Source organism: Seriola dumerili, unplaced genomic scaffold (genome assembly GCF_002260705.1).
Source record: "Seriola dumerili isolate Sdu_G_001 unplaced genomic scaffold, Sdu_1.0 BDQW01000409.1, whole genome shotgun sequence".
Taxonomy (NCBI): domain Eukaryota; kingdom Metazoa; phylum Chordata; class Actinopteri; order Carangiformes; family Carangidae; genus Seriola; species Seriola dumerili.
Window position 1 is genome coordinate 2,161,795 of NW_019174664.1, and position 23,032 is coordinate 2,184,826.

The 23,032-nt window shown below is 39.8% G+C and overlaps 1 protein-coding gene across 2 annotated transcripts in view; it reads right to left on the reverse strand.

Annotated features, from left to right (window-relative positions):
* LOC111233530 (rap1 GTPase-activating protein 1-like) overlaps nt 1-23,032 on the reverse strand; it is a 97,432-nt gene that overhangs the window by 52,335 nt on the left and 22,065 nt on the right. The window contains exon 2 of one of the 2 annotated variants that reach the window (XM_022761364.1): nt 22,464-22,504. The gene's annotated coding sequence lies outside the window, so the exon portion shown is untranslated. Of the gene's footprint in view, nt 1-5,005; nt 5,035-22,463; nt 22,505-23,032 lie in introns of those variants that run through there. The other variant, XM_022761365.1, reaches the window with a different exon arrangement.

A 23,032-nucleotide genomic window follows, 5' to 3' on the forward strand; every position in this document is an offset into this window, starting at 1 on the left:
AGCTGAGGGAGTGAAGTGTATACTTAAACCACAGCAGGCTCATTTTTCTAGAAGATAAAAAAAAAAAATGCATCTATTCAGACAGAAATCTCTATGGATTGTGTTAAATGTGAGAAATCAATATAAGATGCAGCTACACGTATTCATCAAGCTTTCTTTGAGTGGAAGCATAAGTAAGCGTTACCATTCCGAGCAAGATTGTCAAGAGCACTTCAGTAATTATATCACATCAGCACTCTTCCTCTGCTACACTTGATAAATAAGGGCTGTTGTGGACTGTTAAGTTCACTCCGAGGGGTTCCAACACGTACATCAGTAGTAAAGTGGGATTTATTACAAACTGTGACTGACTTGACTTTGACTTTTTTTCATTTTTTTTTTCATTTTCCTATTTCCAGGGCTGTCCACTCTCATACTAGCTGTACATGTGACCATCTACAGAGGTGGCAGTGAACCAGAATTTCACCAGCTAATTTAATTTCAGAGCTGCCATCAAACTTTTTAGAATAATTGGACTAAATCGAATGCAGCTCTGCTAGAAGTGACAAGCAAACCCCTGAGGGGGGAAAGGCAGCATTTCGGCTGGTTGCTGAGGAAGGATGCAGCCTGGCAGCATCCTAACAATGCAAATCAACATTTTAATTCTCTCAAAATGACATGAATAACTGAACAGACAAGTGAAATCATTTTTTCTTTTTTTAAATCTTCAATATTTGGACTGAATATTAACATCATTATCATGGAGGGATTACAAATGAGAGAGATCAAATCAAAGTCAGTGACAACTTCTTTTCTCAAGCAGCTTCTTACTATGGAGTGAGGGGGTCTTACATTAACCAACACTTCTGTTTTTGTGTATTTCTCACAGATTAGTCTGATTAGTCCTGCATACATAATGTTAGAGAGAAACACTTTAAACTTTTTTGGACCATTTGGCGACAGCGAAAACAAGTTGTGGACACAACGTAAACATATCAGTTGGTATGGTGAACCTGTTAGCAAACACTTGCTTATTGACACTGCAAGCCACATTATCATTCATTTGGATTCGTGTTTCTAGCCACCTAATAAATGTAAGTCCAATATTCATTCATTCTCTTTTAGCTCTGGTTTTGGTCAAAAAAGGAATATGACGCAGGAGAGCGGTGTTCGATTCCCAGGTGAAACCAGCAGTATATATTGTACGACAACAAAGGCCATGTTATGTTGAGGAAGTACTTATTTGAACCCAAATCACACTCTTTTCTTAAACCTAACCAAGCCATGACCATTATTATAGTAGCCATGGCATGCAGTCCGTGTGTTTATTATTATAACCATGACAACCGAGGTCCGGTACGCCTGCCGTCATAAGGGGTCTATTTCAGGAGACTCAAAACGACTCATATGGTCATAAAGAGCTGCTGAAAACGACACTACAACCCTGAGCTGAAATATATATCACCGGAGGGAGCTGCAGATGCAGGTGATAATTCTCTGCAGCTTTATCACTATGAGAAGTTCGTGAGCCACATCATCACTTGACACATTGTTTACATTATAAAAACATAAAGCTTCTTTAAGCAACAAATGTCTCACTCAATGCATTTGTATCAGCATGCAGATGTCTACAAGCACTCAAATGAAACAGATGAGGAAGACAGCAGAAATGCCTGACAGTAAAGGTGTATGGTGTGCACAGTCGCACCCTATAGGTGTCATACCTGGGGGAGGGAAACTGTAACAGAGCAGTGGGTTATAAGCACAGTCCTCTAATCTTTCGCTCGGCTGAGCAGTTGCCAGTTGTCTTCAGGCTTAAAGCTGACTTCACTCAACAGCAGTGCACCAGCCAGCTGTAATTTTCTGCTTGTGAAAATACCAACACATCCACTAGCTTTCTCTAAAACTTCAGTTTACCATCACAACCTCAAATCTCAAAATAGGTAAGTCACTCACATCAAACAAGGCCTTTAAGCTTGTGTAGGAGTGCTTACGGGGGCTGTGACTTCACCTGCTTGTTCCCATGCTTAAAATACAAGTGGGAGATTTAAAGAAAGATTTTACTGAATATCCACAATGTTAAAAATGGCTGTTCACCCACACAGCCCTCAGCAATCTATTGTTTTTAATTGTTTTGCCTATTTCACATAATTGCCGGCTCTGAATGTACATAGCGTTAAAAAGAGTCTGACATCAACAAGAAAAAGGGCACAATTCCCAGCAGTTTTTTTTTTTTTTTTTTTAGCTCATCTGTTTTTGTTTGCAGTTGTTTATAAATATTTTGTAGAAACAGCCACATTATTATATGATAACAGCAATTTCCAATAAATTGTATGCGGAAATTATGCTGCGACAAAATAACTTCTTCAAGGACAAATCCTGAAACAAATGTAGACCAGTAATTTGATGTTCTGGGCCCCATCCATTTCTGTTTGAGAATCCCTTCTCTGTTATTCATTAAGCATTAATTTCCCTGCTGAGTCTTTTTCAACAACAAGGCTTTTAAGAACAGAGACACATTTTGATGACAACAGCAAACAAACCAAATGTGTTTGACACAAAGTAAAACTAAAAAAGCTTGGTTTCCTTTCCTAGAAACAAATGTGATGATTCATCTCAGACGGCTGCATGGTTTCAAAGACTCCTGAAGCCAGGTTAGAGATTAGAGGGGCAGGCTAGAGACTGGAGCGTTACCAGACTGGATAATAGATTGCCTGAAAAATTTGGGGCAAGGTAAATGAGAATGGAGCGCCATCCGTCAACAGGCAAGCCACCAAACTCACAAACAGTTCAAGGAGAACTTCTTTGGGGGACAGAGTGAAATAATGTTGCTCCCACATGTGACTGTGGAATCTAGCAACCTGACAAATTTAAGTCCAATAATCACTCTCTCTTTTTGGCTTAGCTTTGGTATCTCATGAGAGCCCTGAGGGAAAATCTCTTTAGCTGATAGACTCCCTCTCTCAATTCTTTGTTCACCCGCTAGCCACTGATTTTGGATTAGCTGACAGACTGATGGTCTGTCACTAAACCTGATTGTATGCCATTTGACGCTGTGCAAGTTGTGTGTGCAACTTTTAAATGTAAATACCACGCTGCTGCACCTGGGAATGGGTGGATGCAGAGACGCGAGAGTGAAGCATAAACAGTCAAATATCGAGCCTCACCAATCCTCGGGTGATAATTCTCTGCAGGTTCATGACTACAGGCAACCCCTTTAACATCCCACAACAGACATTACATCGATCGATTGTCAAGATAAAATATTGATCAATGCAGCTTAAAATAAACTTTAAAAGCTCCAGAATGAAGCTGCAGCAACAGAATCATTGCTCAAAAGAAACATCATTCATGATGTGGAAAACAGCCCTAATCCATCCCCTAATGTCACTGTGGGCAAAAGACATGACCGGCATGATTCCTTTCTTTATAAACATATTCCACTGGAAACAAACAGGAATAATGAGAAAGTCTAAGCACCGTAAAGACTCTGATGGGACTCCTTAAAAGAGTGATTGTAGTTAAAATGAGCCAAAATGGCCCTTGTTGCACCTCAGCTCCAGGCTCACAGATATATCAATGATGTGCAGTCCACAGAAGCAAGTACTTCCAATTAACCAGATGGTTGAGCTGGACTTAACCATCAAGTCGCTATTAACAGTTCATCAGTGTCCAAGTTTTGAATTTGTAAGTTGAGGAAAAAGCCTCTGCCAGGTGTACTATAAAGGTTCTCACCTCTGGAGTCTTTCACAGTGAGGAGATCTTTTAGACAATTTTGTAGTTTATACATGTTATGATCAAAACCCCTACAGCTTAGTAATTTACAAGGCGGTGATGTTACAACAAAGATCCAATTTCCTGAAACCAAGAAAGGTTGATAAAATACATCTGTCTAATAGGTTTGAGGAAAAAACGAAAATAAAACGTACCCTGGGGGTGTTCATTTGAGTGCATTTTCAGAATACCACTACGCTTTATTTTGGACTGCTACTCCTAGAATCTCATTGCACATCTTGGTACAAAGTGGTTGTTGCTGTTCCAAAAATGTTGTTTTCCGTGCCCTACAGTGGTTGGCGGTATCAGCATGTGCACACAGGCTAGCTTTCAACCTGACTTCTACTACAGATATGTCAAAGTGAGCCTCATGAGTGTTTTCTAAGCAGACTTGGCAGAGCCCACAAGCTGCAAAACACAAGAGTAAAAATAATTTCATTGGCTCATGAAATTTAATGCATTGTGAAGCACATCTGAAAGATTCACATTGTGACTGCTACAAAAGAGCAATTCCTCTTTTACACCATGCTGATGAGATATTTAAGTTATTCACGGCCATTAAAGTGAAGATGATGCTAACTGCTCCCTTTTGTTTCCCTCAGAGTGATATACACTACCTAAATAAGCCTTTAATTGAATCCTTAATCGCACCATAACTCAATATTCCCAGCATTTAATTGTTTTCCTGAGAATGACACAGCATTTCTTAATGTGTTTGTTTCACCCAAAGGAAAAAAGGCAGCACTTCAGCAGTAATCAAAAACCCCCTTATGTCTTAATCATCTCTGGATTCATTTATTTATCACTAATGGACTGACAAATGTACTCAAACCACCAGTGTATTGCTTTTACTGACTATCATACATGCACTGTCTGACCAGCAACTTCTGTCAAGTCTCAGAAAAACATCATCCTGATGAGCCAATCACATGCCAGAAACAGTTTGTCTAACTTTCACATATTAATACACTGATCTAATTATTTCAGCATCTCAACAGTTATTCACTATTAATGGTAAAAAATTGTAAACAAGGATTTCACTGTGCTTACAGCCTAGTTCTGCAGTAGCTAAGCAGGTACAGTGCAACAGCCTGAGCAGCCTCTCATCTTCCCCTCACGACACGTCAGCTGGGTTGGTAACAAGATGCAACAGGTACGCAAATGCTGCCCTGTAGTTTTACAATAGCAGACAAAGCTTGCAAATTCTAAATTGCACTGTACACTCAGAGGGATTAATTCTCTATTATCTTACCCTCCGTAAGCTCCAAATGTGAAACTCCTTTTCCTCTGAGGCATCCTGCTGAGCGGCTGATGACACGTCCCAGGGGCGTGCAGGTTTGGCAGTGCAGTTTACAACACAGTGCTACAGAATAACAGCCATACTTCTTCCTCTTCCTATCTCTGTTTGTTTCTCTATGCACCTCTCCTCTCTTTCTACACCCCTTACTCTTTCTCTTCTCTCCTCGCTCCCTGTCTCAGCCCTCACTGAGTATGTGTGTGTGTGTTTTGTCTGAGAGTATTTTGTGTGCGTACACACACCCGACCCTCCCTCCTTGTGCCTCCTCTGTGCTCTCTGACTAAGTAGCTGCCAGATTAAAAGAAAGGTCCGGCTGTCCTGTTGTCCTGTCGTTCTGGAATCAAACAGGATGATTTCTCTGACACCGTTCTGACTAATTCTGTCTCATTTCCAGCAGGAAAAAAGCATGAAATACTTAAATTTCCTAACCATGTCCCATGAGGGCAACTTCCCTCTGCTGTTCAACTCTGGCAAGCGATCATGTGAATCAAGAATGGTTCTTGTGGAAAATAGGCATGTAGAGGTAACAGCACATAAAGGTTAGGGAAAGACCAGATTTCTTTTCTGCTTTGGACCTTTGTTGCAACCTACAATTATTTTCATTATTGATTACTGTGCCAACGATTTTAGATTGATCATTTTAAATGTCAGAAAATAGTGAAAAATACCCATTATAATCCCCCAAGGTGATGCCTTGAAACAGCCTATTGCTCTATTAAACAAACAGTGTAAACTCAAACATATTCAGTTTACTATCATAAATGAAAAAGAACATTAAATTCCCACATTTAAGAAGCTTGAAACTTGAAAAACTAGAATTATGGTTGCATGCTTTGCAGGAAATATGATCACAATCTCCGTTTCCTGAGTTACAGCACTGAATAATGACCAGAAGTGTTTTTACAGAACATTATGATGTCACGGTGAAGTTAACCTTTGACCATTTGGAAATAAAACTTACTTAATTTCATCCTTATAGACATCTGATTAAACTATGTCATTATTAGTGTTTGCATTTATGAGTTATGGCCAAAAACGTTTTTTTGTGAGATCACTGTGTGCCAGGAGTAATGAAATGAAAGAATGTGAGGTCACCGTGACCTTGAACTTCCTTTGTCCACGAAAATGTAATCCGTTCATCTTTGAGTCCGAGTGAATGTTTGTGCCAAATTTGAGGAGTTCTGCTGAAGAGTTACTGAGATATCGGGGTCACGAGAATGGGACTGACAATCTGAAAACATAACATCTCCGGCTCTGGCTGTGGCCGGCACGGAGGCATTACGACCAAAAGTTTAGTTACCATTACATTACATTACATAGATCAGGTAATTGATCAATCGACTTATCGTACAGCTCTACTGCATTTGACATTTTTTTTAGCACAATACGCCAGAGTACGGTATATTCATTTTGAAAATGACTAAGGATTCAACATTGAAATCAAACATCTAGTTCATGACATGACAGAGGCAGCAGCTGTGAAACTTCAGTTATGATATGATAGTTTAATCATTTCTGTATAATATTAAGCAGATTTTTAATTATAGACTTTGAACAGTTTATTTAGTTCTTCAGAAAGTGGCATGCTGCCAATGTTCAGGACTGGTTTCTTTCTCTTTGTATACCGTTGAGGGGGGTTCAGCGATCTGGCAGAAAGTTTTGCATTGCGCTGGAGTTGCGATGCCAAGGCGCCGTGCCAGCTCACATCAGACACACTCCTTTTCATTTTCATTTGGCTGTCGCTGGAGTCCCATTTTTGAACCTGATGATTTTGTCGAAACAGGGCATATGTGAGTGTCATCATCTGAGAGGGCCAAATAGATCTGCAATAATTTTGTCCAACATTATGACAACAGGGTGAAGCAAACGATCATCTGATGTAGGTAAGTCTCTCATGTTGCCTGACCTATTTCTACCTGGCAATTCCAGCTCCGTAGCCGAGGTTCAAACATTTTGCTGTGATGACACTGATCAGGGAAGGACATGTAGTATTTTACCACTGATATCAGCTCAATGTCTCTTGAACTTGAATAAATCAAATGGAGAGATGTGTCAATGTGACAACTACACCAAGATGTGTGGAAAGTGATATCATCGTCAATCTGCTGGCAGAGCATGTGTCTGCTTATGGTCAAACAAGAGAGGACAATCTCACATCTCCTCTGATATCACCTCCTTCTTGTCTCTTCACATTTTCTTTCCTCTCCATTTCACCTCTGTCTCTCTCTCGCTCTCTCTCTCCGTCCTTCCCTCTGCTCTTTTCTCCTTTCATGTCCTCTCTGTTCATCTGGCTGCCCACTCTCCCTGCCTGTCTTATATACTGTTTATCAGAGTATATCATTAAGTTTCTGCTGTGACGGGACTGTATATTCTTCTCTGCCCTGTCTGGTTCAAGTGCATTGATTGTCCTCTTGTCCCCCCTACACATCAGTGTTAATGTCAGGGTGCCCTGATGACACCCCAGTCAACCTTTTGTGATTCTATTAGGTCTGAGTGGACTCGGGCCAGACACGGGCTATAAATCAAATCAGAAGCTTAGGGAAGAGGACGTAGGAATGTGCCATGAATATCCAGCTCCTATACTGATTGATATTGATAGTGATTGTCCTCTGATCTGACTTTTCTGTCTCTCAAATTAAAACAACTAATCATGTATTCTAAAAATCGGCTTAAACTTACAATATGGATTGTATCTGATACAGTATATGCAGGTCATGACCTCCGTGTTGATGTCAAAAATATTTGAGTCTGAATGCTAGTTAAAGATCTCGTCTCAGCAGAGCTGGGTCAGTCTCTTAGGATTTGATTGTCTTGAAGCTGGACCATTAGGACACTTTGCATATTACGTATGTGATTTCTTCATTGTTTTAGTCTTTGTTAGCCTTTTATATACATTTAATTGTTATTTTATCTGACAGCTTTTTATGCAGTTTTATCATTATACCGAAAAAGTATTCAAATGTACTTTCTTGTTCCAGTTCACAGGCAAAAATTAGCATCCTCCCTCAGTCAGATCTTTTTTGTATTTTAAGAAAAGGTGGGCAGAAATGGCTGCCCCTGCTTTCCAGTCGGCTTGTCCTGATAATGATACTGAAACGTCATGCCTCTGACAGAATGATTCTCCAGAGCCAGACTTCTGCTGACAAACTTGTTATTGTCGCTACAGTAATACAGTTTCAAAAGCTCTTTTCACTGTTGCTTTTCCCTCGTGTCCCTCAAAAGATGTCCTTCGCGAGGGTGTGGGAAGAGAAAAAAACAGCTGTATACCCAGAGTAATTTGTGTGAGGCAGGTGAAAGGGAAAGGGCATTTTGGTGTAATTAGTCTATGTCAGTAGATGTGGCAGGCCGGCTGGAGAGCTCTCCTAAAGCAGGGCAGCCTTGACTTTGAGGACTTGACTGGCAATGGGAGGAGGGGGGGACAGTAATGACAGGCTGCCCTCTGTGAGATGGGGTTCAGCCCACCATCAAACACTGCTGCAGAAGCGGTAGATAAATACTTTGCTAACAAACTACCTCCAGAGCAAGAGACAGAGTTCTGACACAGAGTAAAGAAGCTTGTTATCCAAACACTACATCTACCAGAAAATGATAAATATTTTGTCAGGAGAAAAGAAGAATATATAGAGATATTATTATTATCTATTATATAATATTATATTGGACATAATAATTTCATAAACAGAATTGTCACACACAAAATGTGGTATGGAACATTATTAATATTGATGTGGTTAGAAACAAAATAGATTTTTTTGTCTACAGTACATTGTATTTGACAAGAGCAATATGATATAGACAAATCACAAAGAGGCTTATAATAGTCTTGTGGTTCATACAGCAGTTGATATTATGTCAGTCAGAACAGATCACCACCGTAGTTCACTCCCTGACATACAGTCGCTGATATGCAAACAAGAATGATAACTATAAATATATCATTTTAAGTTCACACCGCCTCTATAATGACGGTGGCGAACAATATCGTTGGGATCATTTTCAGAGAAATTTGATGAACGATAGAAACACAGACATCCCCTCAACATGCATATGAATTCACAGGCAGGTGTTCTACTTATTAATAATAACGTTACTGCGTCAAGACGCCGAGCACCGCCTTTGTGTGCCAGCCCGCCGCACCCACCGGAGCTGATTTAGCCCGTCACCCGGACCTACTGTCTCACAAGGTGAGCATAACACCTGGCTAACAGGTCAACACCTCATCAGTGAGGTTCAAAAAACCCACCCATTTGATACAACAAACAGTATTTATGAAGACACTAACAAGAAGAACATCTGGGATGCAGAGTCAGTGGTAAGTGTTTTGTGTTTTGCTCCGCCACAGCTGGAGCGTGCAGCGCTTACTTGGCGCCTCTGTTTACAGAACATTATCGTTCAAAAGAGAAGATGCTCACATTATCGTTACAGTTACTGTTCTTGGTGTGGACAGTCCTTAAGAGTTAAGAGTCAGGGGATCACCAAAGTCGATAGGGGTCATCCTCCGGGGATCATGATTGTCTGTGCAAAATTTCATGGCAATCCAGCCAATAGTTGTTGGGATATTTCAATGTGGACTAAAGTGATGGACTGACCAAAAGACACACTGACAGAAAGATTGTAATTGCTATCCCTACAGCCATGCCACTATAAAGGTTGAATAAACACAAAGGGCTGTAGGTTCAAACTGCAGTTGACACTCAGACCAATGTGCTGTCTTGACCCACTACTGGAATATACAGCAGCCGATAAACTGCAAGTTCAGCAGAAACACAATGTTCTTTAGAGTAGCCTACCAAACACCCACACTCTCTTCAGGTGATAACAGTCAGTAAACCTGGAAGCGCAGCAACAGCTTCTCTAATGTCGGTCTTAAGGGCTAAGGAGCTATTACACAGTACAGTTCCTCCCCTGTGGGAACAGCAAAGCAGGACACAGACATAAAATATTTACCAACTGTGCACACAACTACACCCATGACAAGATCGCAAGGACAACAGGCTCTGCCTCAGTGGCCTGAAATGCCCACAACCATATTTCCATTTCCTTGTTGTCGAACTTTCTGCAGGATAAAACACACTTTTGCTTCAAAAAGTATTACTAATCTTTTTCTCAGTGTGATATATTTACAACCCTACAAGCATTTAAAGGCAGCATCACAAACTCATCAGTAGTAAGCCTGATATTAGAGTAATGACTTTCATCAATTCTATTTTGAAAGGCGATTAAAAAGCCATATGAAACTGAATTATCACCATGCTCACTACAGTCAGGTTTTATGCAAGAATGGCAAACAGGATGGAAGAAGTCAAACGAAAAGGAAAGCATGAGACTTATTAAGTTGTCTTGGAGCAACACTACCTCTCGCAGTTAGCCAGAGGAACTACTTTTCATCCTTTCGAGCTGCTGAGTGTTTCAGGGGCTGTTTGAGAGCCGTGTTTGACACAGACAACTTTGAATTTTAAGCAGATTGACTCCGCTGCCTTTCAAGCAACAGAGTGTACCGCCTATGATGAGCTTCACGGCAGAGAGAAAAGAGAGCAGGAGTGAAGGAGAGACACGCTCGCTCACGAACAACGATTTTATCTCTTTTTTAATTTCATGACACTGTCCATTATTCCATTTCAGGTTGTGCACGCGTTAATGGTCAGTATAGTTAAAAAGCCACGGAGCAGAAACAGCCACCGCACTGAGGCAGCTACTGTTCCGTAACCAAATGCAACAAATGAGAATCTCTCTCTGCCGTGAATTGCAAGAGCGAGATTATCGGGGGTGCTGACATTGTATAACTTGCTCATCAAAGACAGACAGATTCCAGCAGGAACTCGGGAGACTATTCTTGTCCTCCATCACCCAGCCCCTCTAGATCTGGATGTCATGAATTTCACAACTCCTCTCCAGGCCATGATAACAGAGGAAGAAGAGGGAGGTAGGGGCGTCACATGAAAAAAAAAAAAATTAGGGAGATAGAGAGAAGAGAGACAGAGGAGAAAAGAAAGAGGGTGTGTGTTTAAGACTGGCAGCAAGGGTGTGGATATATATAGTATGATTAGACATGACAAGACCCAGTTTATTCCTACTTTATCTCTCTTTATACACCTCATTTACAGTTATGAGTAGCGTGTTGGAGCAGAGACAAAGAAGAAATATAAATTAACAAATCACCAACAGAGTGGGAGATTCTGTGAATCTGCCCTTAGAGCAATATAAAGTGAGGGCACAGTGTAGCAATATACAGTGCCACTACACACACACACACACACACACACACACACACACACACACACACACACACACACACACACACACACACACACACACCAACACAATCCCAGTGAAAAGCCCCAGCCGGACACGTAACTCATCCTCTGGGGTGAAAACTAGGAGCAGAAGCCCATTAGAACAAATAAAAGAGAGATGTGGAGAGTGGAGGAGAGGCAAGGGAGAGAGAAACCAAGCTTATTTTTCATGTAACAACTATTGAGTCAAGCAGGAGGAGAAAACCCCGTGGGCCACATCCTTGGATTAATGACTTTGCAGAGAGAGGAGCAACAGAGACTTGGTGAGGGGCTGACTTTGATTTATCCACATGAGAGGGTTAGACAGGGAATATGAAGAGGGAGGGAGAGATTTCTAATCATGCAGCCTCATCAAAATAATCATCCATTCAGACCTCAGGGCCTGTCCACCATCAGCAGCCTTGACATGACCTGTAATGGCTGTTTGGGGCTTCCCCTCCTTCTCTGCATCTGCCATCAGAGTTAAAGTTGTTACACTTCAAGAAACGTCCACGAACAAAGACGAGCCATTCGCAGGAGCATATGTTCACTGTTCAACAGGATGTGGGTGTGAATATAAAGATGATGTTGTTAAGGCGAAGTTGTCCATCAGACAAGGGGTGTTTGTTTGTTTCCTGTCTTCATGGCATCACTTAATTGGGGGCTGGTTCTATGCAAATGATCTGTCACTTTGCAAACTAATGACATTTAAGTATCTAAGAGAGTGAGAAAGACGGTCTGAGAAAGCGTCAAATTATGTGATCAGATTATTTCCAAGTGCCCTAAATACTGAACCTTGTTTAAAATAAATGAATAAATAAAAAAACATTATATATCAATACTGTACTTTTTCTTTTTTGAAAGGATCACAGAACAATGTTCACATGTCTAACACTGAAACGCCTGGTGTATTTATAGTTTTGATTAGTCAGTCAAAAATTAAGATGTCACTATTGGTAATTGGTGAGTTATTTTGTCAAAACCAGAAATTCTTTAGTTCCTGCTTCATCAGTGTGAAGATTTTCTGTTTTCTTTCTCTGATCATAGAGTCATTATGTTTGGGTGGAAGAAGTGACATGATTATATTACATGGTCTTGTGCTTTAGCAAAACGTAATGCCAGATGAATAATCAATTAATAATAATCTGTACTTTGAGTTATCTGAGTTTGTCATTCATCCTCTCCATACTGTCACCAAAATGATCCTTTCATTTTAACCCCTTCCTCGCATAACACTATATATCTGGAATGGTAACTTTAATAACTCTTTCAACGTACACATTGCCAATTCAGGACTGTTCAACGACAGACTTGAAAACATCTGAACTTATCCTTATCACTTTTTACTTTTGAAAAACATTATATAAAAAGAGTTTTGAGGTTATCAATACTTTTGTACGTGTGCTGTTGTTGTTTTATCAAGCAAACACTGAAATAAAAGTGCAGCTGCACCATTTGAGAAAAAGATTTTATTTTAGATAATTTGTTTGTCTTTGCTCAGGAGATATGGAATGCACTGAGAATCAAATGAAACAAATTATGAACAAATTTAAATTCAGCAGCATCTCTTTCTCAGACACAGGGACTGTAACCAGTCTGACTGACAAGAAACAATCTCACACGGAGCAGCTGAAAGCATGCATATAAGTACTGTCTCCCAGCAACACAGGACTCATAAGACAATGAACTGCAGTGTGCTTTCAGGAAACTTGCAGCTTTCAGCACCATGGACAGCAGCAGCAGGAGCAAGCTCTGATAAAGGATTCACTTACAGTAAGTGAATCGATCATTGCATATTATTGTGTACAACAAAATTGTTAAAACCCACTCTACACTAAATGTAGTCAAGGTCCCAAGGTTACTAAACTCACCATACAAGTACGAATCATAATAAGTTACAGTTTGATATGTTATTGCACAAAACTTGGACAGTTTTTTTTTTCATTTGATGTAATGTTGAAGCCACAATAAATAATAGTAATTTTATTCTGGAAAAATCCCAGAGTATTTATCTTTCTTGGTTACTTGATAACTACAACTCAAAAAAGATAACTGCACCATTTTGTTTTGGAAATGATGTTTAGTTAGTGAGGATTTTGTCGAATGAGAACTTTGTCCTCACAGGCAAAACAATATCAGCTCATTTAATTCAAATTAGATAAACTTATGCTCAGTGGAGGCTTTCTAGGCATGGGCCAGTTCAAGTGAAGTGTCCTGGAGACAATCAGAACTCAAATTCTTGTGATGCGTTAATCTCAAACTGTCTATAAAACCTGGGGATGGAAATTCAGCAACCTTAAATTCAGCATACCCAAATCCAATTTTAACCTCTTATTTGCTAAATATCTTGATGCACTGTATATACACAAACATACTCTAAAGAAATGCTGACATGTGTGCATGAACATGTGCAAGCTTTCCGCAAAATAACAGTATTTCCACAAATTACAACCCTGAGATATGCCAGAGAGAAACAGCTGCTTAAGGTGAGGGAATGCGCTTTGTGGCACACAGTCTCAGTGTGCAGCGTGATCTCTGTGTTCATCCTCCTCTATGCCTCTTGGCAATAGCCCTCGACTTCAGTTGCAGCATCAAAGGGCAAAACAGCTCTTTCATTTGCTTTTGTTCCCACTGTGGCATTTCACCAAATCTGATGGCACTGGCACCATCCAATCCCTGCTGTGGCCCTGACCCTTTGAGAGCCCCCCCAGACTCCAGCTGGGAATTGCTAAGCTTGCTCCTGTGAGGACAAAACTTGCTGTGACACACTCTCTAGGATGTTTATCAGCCAAAGGTTTGTAAGCCAAATACGCCCCACAGGAGTCTTCTCAAAGGGTTTCATGAAAATGTAATTCCACAGGGCATCTGATTATAAAACAAAAAACAAATATATATGTGTGTATGTGTATGTGTGTGTGTGTGTGTGTGTGTGTGTGTGTGTAATAAAATGACTGAGCGTGATGCAGCTCTATTTGTTATAGCAGATTTGGTGCAAAAATATTCAACTGAAATGAAATATACTTTGTTGCACAGTGAAATGTGATTTTTACTCAATAAACACTGAAAAATCAATCTTATCAAATTTCGACACACACAACAGGATTCTGTGTCTAGAAATGTGTAACAATAGCCAGCCTAGAGCCTGCTGTTATAAATAACTCAGAAACATGGTTGTCTTTCTGGACCCTGTATGATAAACCAATATACACTGTGTAATATTTCAGCCCTTAACAACACAAATGCTACCCTCAATACTGCCTTATACATTTCTCTTCAGAAACAGAATTCAAACTCTGCAGCTCTGATGCTAGAAATTCTGCGAGAGGAAGAGAGAGGAAGAGCAGTGACAGAGCTCTGGGACATTTTCCATTTCTTCTAAAGAGTATTCAGCACAGGGATGAAAAGCCACCTCTCTGTTCCACCTTTCAGACTGGAACCAAAGCCCATCTAGGATGTCTGTGTTTTGGAATGATGGATGACGGGCAATACAAGGTCACATCAAAGACACGGGGAGGAGACATTCAGGATTAAATTAAATTTAAATTCAATGCATCCATGGTGACTGGGTACCTGAATAAAAGAGCAGTATTTAAGAGCAGCAAGTCAACAAACAGAGAAGCAGTGTAACCATTTGAACAAAGGAGCTTCATGCAAATGTTGGTGAGCCTGTAATACAATCTTTACAGGTCATTACATACATCAAGATAAATGTTACAGCAGTATACAAACACATATGGTTTGTATAATATGGTCTCTTCCTCAAAGTAGCAATATGCAAAGGACATGACATTAATATCTGTGGCATATTTGCTTGGCAGGACACATGCTATTATCTACAACAACTTTCTCTCATCGTCATGTCCTCTGCATGTGGGGTACCCCAAAGCTCTGTCTTTGGACCACAGTTTTTTTTTTTTATTGTACATGCTCCCCACTTGGAAACTTCCTCTGTCAACTGAATGTAAATTTCCATTTGTATGGTGATGAAAACCAGCTTTATTTTCCCATCCTGCCTGGAGATATACATGATGCCTTTAAACTTGATCAAACACAGTTAAATTTTGTCTTGTCAAAGAATTTCCTCCGCCCAAACAAAGACAAAATAGAAATCATGGCTATTGAGCTAAAAAATATGCATCCAATTTGTCAAATACTACTGACACACCTGTGACTTTTCTATTATATTCGAGAAGAACACTAACAACAACATCCCTTCCTCCTACGCCACAGTGCCTGAGTTGACCCATTTCTAACACAGTCAAGACATTCAGAATTTCTCATTCATGCATCCATCTCATTTAGACTTGATCATTGCAACGTGGCCTTCCACTCTGTAGCATTACAAAACACCATCTAATCCAAAATGAAGCCAATAAAATTGTCCTCACTTCACCAACTTGCTATTTCAGACAACAAACTGCACCTCCTTACTTTGCAGAGCTCATCATCACATTTCCCCACAAACACTCAGATCACTGCATGCAGGCTCTCTTTAGTCCACAGATTAGTAAAGAAATTACACACTTTGGCAGAGCATTTTCTTACCCTGCTGTACTGCTGTAAAATACTTTACCCTGCTGCATCAGTGCGGCAAACTCAACTGAGATTTTAAAATCAAGCCTGCTTTTCCTTCTTCTACTATTGAATTGTATATTTACTTATCTTTATTTATAGTTATTTTAAAATGCATTTTTGTCTTCTATATTTCATATTGTTATTATCCTCTCTTTCTTTTTCTCTTTTGTTTTTGTACATTATTTTTTACATTTCATCACATCACATGAAGAAGAGCTTGAATATTAATAATGACTACACCACGAATGAATACACCACTCCCCACAGAAAGCCCCCCACCCCAACCCCCTTCCCCTCCAGAGAGGCCTTGTACTATTATTTGTTTTAACTTGCCCTCATCAAATTCACCTTGGCACTTACCCTCCAGGCAAACCATGCTGGTATTTAAATTCTAATACATATCTCCAGCAACTCAAGTAAACAGTCTGACATAGAGACTCCTTAAGTAGGAGCAAGCAGGTCATGTGTAGACACCCATCATACCCAGAATACATTGTGATTATTTGAGATTTTCTGTGCACTACTCACATTCTGTGAGGCAGACTATGCAACAGTAAATATGGCAGATTTATATGATTAATAAAATAAAGTTAAGGGTGCTTCATTTCAAATGTCCCACTCTCCATTTGGTGTACAGCCTTTGCACTATAATTAGCCACTTACGTAATGTACAGTATGATGATACATGTCACAAGGGGAGCTTAAGAAGAGCTTGTAGGTGACTAATTAAACAGATCCAGAGGGATACCTCCTTCTGTGTCCAGAGGAGGGACCTGTTCCTGCTCTCAGCCACCTTACCTTCCCAAATAATATCAGAAATGTTAGTTTCCAATCCTTCTAAGAAGCTGAAGAACTTCCGTGTTCAAATGATAACTATTACCTCCCACAGTTTTAGGAATAACTACATCTATTTCTCTTTGATTTTTTTAATCTCTTTTTTTATTTGCTTACAGTCTGGCTCATGATGATGCAAGGTTGTGAAACCTGCCCATCAGGAAAGCACTAAAAGATGGCAATCCATGAAACTAAAATCAGTGGGTAATTTTGGAGGAGGCAATATTCCTCAGAGAAGCCATAACATTGCATAGTGGAGCCTATAATGAGTTTAGCTCAGAGTCACGAATGGCTTCTGTGGGCTGCTGGTAATACTGGTAAATTATCATAGTGATCCCATTCACCACCACAAGCCTTTATTAAACATTGTCTGAGAGAAGTGGAGTTTTATTGTCATGGGTACAATGGACAAATTTTGGCTAAAATAAGATAGCGTACAGCTGAATGAAGAATTTCCATATGGGATTTTTGGTAATTGCCTTTCACTGAAAGTAAAGTTCAGCTGATCTTTGAGTGTTTGATGTATGTGCAACAGTTTCATAAAAAATCATCATTTTATGACTGACATGATGTAAATATAAACCACCAGAGCTGTATCAAGTGAAATCATAGAGACTATAGCTTATCATTCAGAGAAGAAACTGGATATTGATGTTTAATTTAGTAGATACAGTGTGTGTGTGTGTGTGTGTGTGTGTGTGTGTGTGTGTGTGTGTGTGTGTGTGTGTGTGTGTGTATGGATGATAAATTCTGTTTGAGCAAATAATAAGTTGTCTGTGTGACCACTAAGATAAAATCAATAGTAAAGATAAAAGTGAAACATAGACATTTCATCTTGTCTGAACATTTCTAATCACCCTTTGCTGAGTCACGGTACAACCACAATGTCTAACAACCAGACTGCACTTCAGAAAAAAACCCATCCTGCAGCTATTTCACTGCTCAATGCACACAAGTTAAGTAAACAGTTATCATACAGAGAGCACTGTGGTCTGGGTGGAAAATACATATAATGACTTGTTCATTGAATGCACTGAGGAGAGTCATCCACCAAGCTGAGAAACGAATGATTCCATTAGATAAGGGATAAAAGCTTTGTCATGTTATTTTTTCACCACTGTAGATTTTACTTATACTTTACTTTATTACATCAAGTAGCATACTGTATATTCTTATTGTCTGTTTGTTGAATATCTCATAGTCTCTTTCCCTGGTGAGGCCTTAATCTCCTTTTATAGCTGCATCTCACAAACACAATCTTATTTAGAGCAATTCATACCAAGTTTGACTCTGGAATAAGCTTAAATTCCTTAATCAACAGCATTTTAAAGAGGCTATTTTTAAGTTTTCTCTGCCGCTGAACGTGGTTTCTTGCAAGGAGTGAGTGGTGGTGACTGTGGCTTGTCAAGAGCTTCAGCCACCGTTGTCTTTATAATATAAGAGGTCATAATATGCCCTCAGACACTATGGGAAAGTGACGAGACGGGGTGATACGGGCCAGGGCTAACTGGTGAGCATGCTAACCTTAGTAGAAAACCATTGACGTTGCATTCCACTGCTGGAGACAGCTCTGTGAGTAAAGGAATGAAGTTTGATGCTGAATTCGCAACGTTTCCTCTAGACTGCTAAGTAAACAGCTGTCAATGCTAACGTTAGCTATATAGTGATGGCAAAACTTACAAATTGCTCCTTAAAACTGCATGTTCTACAAAAATACTGGGTTGAAGTAGTAGGCCTGAGGTGACTACTGTAAAAATAAAGATACTTATTCTGCATGTGAGAGACAAGCCCAGGTAATAATGAGCTGCTGAGGAGTAAGTACTCCACTACTCCTAGAGCAAAAGGTGCTGTTTGTTTTTCCAATCACTGGTTCAAAGTACCAACTGTACATTGTAGACCTACATGAAACTAAAACACCTTGTACATTTATCAATAATAATAATCATGAAAACCTTAGTGAGCACAATGACATTGCCTTTCTTTTCATCAGTGATTAAGAATCACTTACTCACTTATTGTAACTCTCATGAGACCACTCAGTACAGCATTACAATCAGATCACTCATGAGCCAACACCATTGATGGATGCACACAACTCACTTTACAAAAGCCTCAAATAAAATCGCGGATATAAATGGGTTATCTATAAACTCTGTCGAAAGAGAGAGAGAGAGGGAGAGAGAGAGAGGGAGGCATTCAACAACCTGATCCCAATCACTGCCCAAGGCTACCAGCTGCTGTGTTGCAAGTGTTGAAAATAATGAGTGAAACAAATGTGTATGAGAAAGCTCAGACAGAAATTGACATAAGCCACAATCCTGTAATCCTGCTGTTTACATGTCACTACGCAACACCAGACTACGATAAGTGATAAAGTTAGTAGCATACAGTATATTCACAATACTGCAGACACAATGTGTTGGAGCTGTGAGTGAGGGAGGTGTGTTTTCCTTGAGACACATTGAGTGCAGTTAGAAAGTAGGGAAGTGTCCTCCACAACAAGACATTTTTATAAGTCATTTAAAAAATGGCAACCACTGCCTCAATAGGAAATGATGAACAGGATGCACACACAGATGTGTGTGTTTTCAGACCCAGATGTGATAAAAACACCTGTCACTGCTTTTCTCTCTGGATGTCATCATCAAAGTAACCTTAATAAATCAAGTCATACCTGTATTGAATCCATTTGAATTGGCTCGTATGCTTCTTAGGTCAGAATAGTGTACCACATTTAGCTGCCTGTTCTAACTGGTAAATCCAGAGTACCTGAAAAATACAATGAAGGTGACCCTGCACTGAGACATGGAGCTCACAACGTGCAACATGCCCCTCTTGACAGGCTCATCTGTCATTTAATGCTGTGAGCTAGATCCTCTGCTACCACTGCGTAGGCTACTGCATCATTTCTTGACCCGAGGTTCAGAAAACTTGACTTCCTCGCAGCTGAGGTGAGAGTCAAGTGGCAAAAGTGGACACACATACACAAGAACATGAAGACAAGTCAGCACAGAAAATATAAAAGCAGAGGAGGTGCTGGATATACAGTCATAACCCTGCACACAGGAGACAACACCACTGAGTGTGAAATAGCCGCTTCCTCTGCAGAGCCAGCTTCCGATGTACAAATGACTCGACAGTCGAGTCAGTCAGCCAAATGTGTCAATAATAATCTACTAATTTGTTAAATAGAGAATGCAGATTTGTTTGCAAGGCTAGCTCACCTGACATAAATGCTTGTACATTCTGGACAGCGGCCACATCTGTCACTTCTGGAAGGATTTATCAGGAAAAAAAGACTGAAACTCATTTGAGATTCTCATGCCTGCTAACGTTCTGTTTGGGCACAGAATATTTTTAATTGAGTGCTATAACATTACAGCATTACAGTTTCCCAACACGTACAAAGAGGTTTTGGTTTCAGGGCAGGGCTGGATGATATCACCCCCTATAACAACAAATTGTCACATTAATTGTGACGATGATACATTTAATGAAAGCACATCATTTATTTTCTCGTGCTGACTCACTTTTATGTTTGTCCTTCTTAATTAGAGCATGACTAGGCATCTGGCCTGGAGTGAGGACTCACTGGCTGATTAGATGTCTGGTTAAAAGTCACTGGTTGTTCTTGGGATTTTCAGTTTACTTATTCCAGAACTGACAATGTATTTGTTAAAAATGATATAATATAGTGTATATAACACATGACATGAATGATATGGTATTAGATCTCTAGATTAGATCTTTTAAAGGAGAAAGATTCGTAATTGGTCAATTTCCCAGCCTTAAAACAACTGCATCCATGTTTCAAATTGCACAGTTTTATATAGCAAATGTTTTCACTGCAATTACTAAATATTTAAACTAGGAGGATACTGTGTAAACCTGCTTCACATCCAGTTTGCTGCAGCAAGAACATAGATGCTGTCTTCAAGGGATATAACAAGGAAGTGTTTGAGCTATTCTTGGCCAAATTGAGTAGCCAGAAAAGTCTGATCCAGAATTCAGAAATTCAGCTGGGTTGTCCTGCATCTCTTGCATTTCATTTAAAATAACACTTTGATTTTTGCACATCATAGCTCCATGAAAATAAACACAAAAACTGTCATTTTCATGTAACACAGCCTTGGCAGTCCACACAGGGTACAGTTTTTTGCACTCTGTAATCTGAGCTGACAGTCGGTCAACTCATGAATTATTCAACCTGAAGTACACAGGCAACCAATACAGATTGCTTTCTTGTTAACTGAATGGGCTTGCACTACTCAGACTGTCAATAACACAAGGATAGAGGCACTCAGCTGCGGTGCTGGATATAATGTGGAACTTGAAAAGTTGTCAAACCTCTACATAGAGTACACAGCTGCAGCACAGGATGGAGTAAAAGAGAGAAATAGGTGACAAGAGGCTGACAGTTGAGTTTAAGATGATTATTTTCTTTACTTTCTATGTGTGACATTCAAATTAAGTTTAGGTTTGTATGATACCAAAACAATTTTACAAATTTTACAGCCAGTATGATACAAAATACATCTACTAGTATAAAAATTAATGGAAGAAAAAGAAGAAAAAAAGTGTTGACTTTCACCAGCAGCTATATTCTTTTTCTTCCAACAAATCCAACGAAAGGGCCAAAACGAAGTGAAGTGATTCTTCTAATTTCCCCTGTGGCTAAAGCCTGAGGTTATTCCTCAGTGCCATAGGGCTCCACTGTTGCCAATGAAATATTACAAAACACATGAATGAGCCACTGCACTGAGCGACACGGTCCTTCACTGAGATGAACATGAGTTGGCATGCACTGTCCTGCTGCCATAAGTGTGTAAAAGTCTGGAGCTGATATAGTCCCCAACAAATGCAAATTACTTCTGTTTGAGTGAAGTTTGCTAAAACTCACTGTATCAAGAAAGAACGGAAGAAACAGTATAATAATTTTCAAATAAATAGATATGAGTCACGCACGCACACAGACACTCACAATATTCGTTCTTAAAATGGAAGCTGTAAAAAAAAACAAAAATAACCAAACTCAGAATCACAAGCAACAAATGTGATGCTACATTTAATGTAGGGGGAACTCAGGAGTTCAGCTACACTGTGAGTAAGTTCATGAAAAAACAAAAAAGAAGGAGAAAAGGAGCTTTTAACGCCATTCACTGAATCCTTTATAAATGTCTTGGCAAAAGCAGTGGTTGAGTGTGTTTAAATGCTTAAATGGGAGTTCAGAAAGAAATAAGAGTGCATGCGTTAAAAGGTTCAGAAAACCCTCTATCTAAAGACAAACGGAGTCCATGAAGGATTAGACCTTACTAATTAACTACGGAACAGGTCTATAATTATAAGGCTGTGCACTAAAACCTGTATAAGTATCACATCTTTGTCAAGGTAATTTCAGTAGTGAGACATAGTCTGTGTAAAGACTGCAGGGTTTAAAGCCCTGCATGCTGCTCACCACCTCTGTTGCAGAGGCAATAATCTCTACAGATACTGGTCACAGCCATTTCAAACACCACAGGAAGTGACCTGGAGCACTCCCCCCCAACATGGCAGCTCACCATACACAGAGTGGCAATACAACACCATGTGTTTTTTTCTCTTCATTTCAGTTTTTCGGACCATCTTCCCACAGGGTAGGTGACACTATCTAAGCTTGAATTCTGTTATCACTTTTGCTTTCAATATAATGTTGTGATGCGATCTGGGTAACGATAAAATAAATGCTGGCCTACCTGTAAGCTGCCAAGCTGTATGCTCCTCTTGTCAGCCCTTTCTGTGGAAGAAAAGAAATCAAATATAAAAACAATACAATGGAGATATACATCTTGATTTTCATGTAGCCAAGCTGTAGCCGCAGCTGAATGCACTCATCCATCACCAAGCAGACTGATTGGCTCGTACGACCCATTTTATAACAATTAATGGCACGGTTTGATATACAGTCAATCACATCTTAAGCGCCCCATTGAAAACGCGACTATAGTTTGCCTTATTTGACTGATTTGTTGACTTAAATATGACACACATCCCCAAGCAGATTAAACCACCCACCAGCCCCGAGTCTGTGTACACTGAATTTAACTGGCAGCTGCGAGAACACACATCATGAATATCAATTATTGCTAAAGTGGAGCTGTGAAAATTAGCAGGGAGGTTCTATTGTGTAGGTTAATGGAAACTCAGACAGTCATTTAACTGTAGGGTTAATGCCAGTACTAAGCCACCATGACAACTCTGTCCTTGAGCTTGAATAATAAATTGAAAATGTGTGTGGGCCTATATGATTGGTTTGCAAAATGCA